At 36.8% G+C, this 4,098-nt stretch overlaps 1 long non-coding RNA gene across 1 annotated transcript in view; it reads left to right on the top strand.

Moving 5' to 3' along the window:
* The window catches only part of LOC117105703, a 5,056-nt gene extending 1,086 nt beyond the window's left edge, over window positions 1–3,970 (top strand). The window contains exons 2-3 of the long non-coding RNA XR_004444936.1: window positions 3,080–3,243; window positions 3,839–3,970. This is a non-coding gene — a long non-coding RNA (uncharacterized LOC117105703). The remainder of the gene's footprint in view (window positions 1–3,079; window positions 3,244–3,838) is intronic.
* The last annotated feature ends 128 nt before the right edge of the window (window positions 3,971–4,098 follow it).

Below are 4,098 nucleotides of genomic sequence, written 5' to 3'. Positions count from 1 at the left end.
TATAGTTAGGCCTAAGTTGTCCTGGATATTAAGTATATCCCTGATAAAAGATCATGAGAAATTTGTTGGCATTTCATTTTGACTATAATGGTAATGTGATGATGATGAATTTTACTATATAAAAGTGTCATTTCCAGCCATCTCGAGAGGTACTATTTCCTTAAATTTTCTCACCTAAGCCCCAGCCATGGTGGAGCTGAGGTGGTTGTGAAATCACGTTTTTGAAGTAGGCCTATGTAAAGTACATACTCAAAGACAATGTTTTTAAGCTTTGTTTTCTATGGGATACACACATACATTAATAAGATCACTATGGTTGTCAAAAATCGCTGATAAAAGATCATGAGAATTTTTTTTGGCACTTCATTTTGACTAATGGTGATGTGATGGTGATGAATTTTACTAAAAGTGTCATTTCTGGCCATCTAGAGGTACTATTTTCTCACCTCAGTTCCAACCATTGTGGGGCTGAGGTGGGTGTCGACTCACAAAATGCCCTCCCCTTCAACCTTTCAAAACAGATCTGTGCCCTTCCCTGGGTATGACATTAAACTCCATCGAGTCGGCTCCTGATGTATGTCTTAGTGACTGCTGTTTGTTTTTAGGATGTGATCTGGTTTTTCATGTACATTTTTCGTGATTATGACTATTCTGGATAAAGAATGTTTTAAGCACAGGTGGATTCAAGGGCCCCCCCCCCCCTTCATTTTTTAAGAAAAAAAAAATGAAAAATATATTCAAATTCAAAGAAGTGCGAGAGTATATTCAAATTGAAATGCGAGAGTGTAATTTCCGGCCATCTAGAGATGCCCTAATCATAAATTTTCTTACCTCAGCCCCAACCATGGTGGGGCTGAGGTGGGTGGTTCCACGGTCTGTGAAAGTCCCTCCCTGGTTCACCTCTCTTTCGAATTCCTGGATCTGCCACTGTTGATTTATTATATAATTATTTTTGCGCTTATTTATAATGCGTCTATTGCAATTTTCACTTTATCCTCTCAAACAGTCCTACTGTAAGACGTTCAGAGTGCGCTACTTCACAGGGGGATTCGCCCCCTTGACCCCGCCGGCAGCATACGTAATTCACATAACGGCTCCCCCCTTTCAAAATCCTGGCTACGTCCCTGGGGCTAAGTAATTATGGATGTAACTATAGTGTGCAGCGTTATCTGACGTCCGAAGCCCCGAGCCGGGGGTGGGTATAGGAGTGGCTTTCTAGATATAGCATTCTTAACCTGTGAGATGACTGCACTCTCGAAAACTTAGTTTCACCACTGGGAAGTGGCAGATTTAAGGGAGGTCCCAGCCGGCCCCCTCCAAATTTAAATGTGCAGGTTATGTTTGATTGCGTCAGAGAAAGTAGAATTTGGCTTACAAACGATATTGAGTTGTAAATTATTGGTCTGGCCAAAACCGGACCAGCCAGACCGTTTCCGACACCCTTGTTTTCATTCCATCTGATGAGTATTTAAAAAAAAATAATTATTAAAAAAAAAAACTTTTTCCACCCGCCCCTATTTATCATTTTTTAACAAAAAAGGGCAAACGAACAATTTATTTTATTTTGCCTTAGTTGTCAATCGATTTTCCATACGTTTTTAAAATTTTGCTTTTGTTGTGTTTTCATTTATTTAAAAGAACATGTGATAAACCTATTGATGAACTTATTAGATCTTGCATTTTTGCAATCCATTGGCGCTCCATATATTTGTTTGAAATAAACCGCAACCGAATTGAAGCGTGAAGATGAATCACGAGCTAAACGAAGCACGACTTAAATGATCGGCTTCCGCATGGGTGGGTTGAGGTAAGAAAATTTATGATTATGGCATCTCTAGATGGCCGGAAATGGCACTCATAGACTCAAAATTTGAGTATAATTTTCTTTTTTTCTCAATTTTTCTAAATTTTAAAAAATTTGGAGGGGGGGTTTGTCGGGCCGGCTGGGGGGCCCTGTATCTGTCACTGCATTTAATCAGTCACTGCATTTAATCAGTCGTACTTAGTAGTAGTAGTAGTAGTAGGCCCAGTAGTAGGAATTGTAGAAGTAGTACATTTATTAACAGTAGGCCCTACTGGTGTAAACATAACAATAGGCCTAGCCTTTTTTTTGTTAGCATCTTTTGATTTCCTTGTGTGGCTTCGGTGCATGTAGGCCTACTGTATGTATGAATGCCTTTTCAGGGCATACCATAATGCAGCTTATGTATTATGATGAATTTACTATAGAAAAAAACAAGGAAATAAAATTTTATCATATCAACAGGATCCTGCATTCATAAGGTAAGCTCAATTCTTAAAGTAGGCTTTATTCTTAAAGGAGGGAGGTAAGGTAGGCCTATGTTGAATTTCATTCAGGGGAGGATATTGTATTTTTCATACTTTTCTAAATGTCAGGGGCAGATTTAGGAGGAAAGGGGCTACTCCTTATTGGAAAGTAAAAAACTGAAAAAAAAAAAAGAAAGAAAGACAAAGAATTATTGATCACCCAAAACGCGTCAGAAGTTACTTCCAGGCGTCTAGAAAAAAAAGCAAGTAAATTGTAGTGTTATCTCTCGATCGGCCCACTTTCGGACATCTCTAGATTCACCCCTGAATGTTGTGGTTTTGAGATGAATAATGCTGATTGCTACAATGTTTTTGTACATAATTTCAATAAATAATTTCAATAAATAAAAATGTGTGTGAACTGTGAAGGGCTGTGAGGCAAGGTAAGCAATTCTTGTATGTATGTGCTATAGGGCCAGGGTAAAATCCATTTTACCATGGAGGTTTGACTCTTTAATTTGATATTTATATGTCATTCACTAAACAAGACCCAATTAAAAACTCCTCAGTGTGTTGCTTAAAAATTAGAGTGACTGTATTTGTTGCACTATATATAATAATTATTGTGCAGTGTTTATCCGATGGTATACCTATTTATTCACAAAGCATTTTCGATTAGTGAGGGCGCATTATAACCCTAACCTTGAAGATGTAGACAAACTAAAGTTTTAGTCGGCAAAATGAACACTTCTTAATAATTATGCATTTGCCAAGTTACTCAAGCTTGTGTTTTTTAATTTCTTGTTTATAGAAGGATGAACAATTCCATTCTATATCTGCTACTTCTGGTGTTCGCAGTGCAATGTTGCAGTGGACAAACAAGAACAGCCAGAACTACTATTACTGAAAGCGTATATTACGAGACCATTGCATCTAGCCAAGTTTCCCTTGTTTATTTTTATGTGTCCAGCTCAAGTAAGTTTGATTTTAATTTTTATGAGCTATTGAATATCGGTTAATTCAATATAGTAATTACTATAGAGTATTACATTGAATGAAAATTGGTAACACTGTATAACACCAATGCGGTTGGCACAGTGTTTGTGACCTGAATTCTCAACCTTGAAGCCGAGGCTTTGAAACTCTTCCCCTGCAAGTCGATTGTGTCCTTGGGCAAAGCAATTTATTCATGTTGTCTCTCACCAGCTCTCCACCTAGTTAGTATGCGTAGCCAAATTTGAGTGCAAAATGCGGTAATTTATTGTCAGTGTGTCAATAGGTGTCACCACACACTGCAAAATAGAATTAGATGTGTTTACTGTGAAGAAAGCTCATTTAACCAGACCTTCCATAAGTGTCTTCTTTTAACTTGGAAGTGTAAGGAAACCTGCTTCATTTTAACATTAATGTTTTAGGGTAAAACAAAAATCTACTGTAGATAATGTAATATTATTATTATTATTGTTACTGCTCATAGTTCCCAATGTGAAATGATAAAGGTATTTCATTGGCGTTGTCAAATCCATGTTGGTTGATTGATTGCTTGATTTACTTGCTTGCTCCATTCTAGATGATGAGTATATGAACTTTCTAGATGGCTTCTACGAAGCATCAGACTATCTTAAAGATTTTAAGATAAAACTTTCTGTGGTAAGTACTGCATAGTACATTTATTAGGTTTGCCCATACTATCAAATTTTATTTAACAAATTTATGTGATGTGCCTATATATGGGCATGATGATATCATATTTTATCCAAATAAAGGCATATTATAGAACTATTTGTTGCATCAAATTTTTATAGTGTGGACAGATCTTTACATTCATTC

Source organism: Anneissia japonica, unplaced genomic scaffold, assembly GCF_011630105.1.
Source record: "Anneissia japonica isolate Jap-2015-1 unplaced genomic scaffold, ASM1163010v1 scaffold287754_len4335492_cov202, whole genome shotgun sequence".
NCBI lineage: Eukaryota > Metazoa > Echinodermata > Crinoidea > Comatulida > Comatulidae > Anneissia > Anneissia japonica.
The sequence above is the reverse complement of the archived record's forward strand: the minus strand, read 5'-3'. Positions and strand labels throughout refer to the sequence as shown.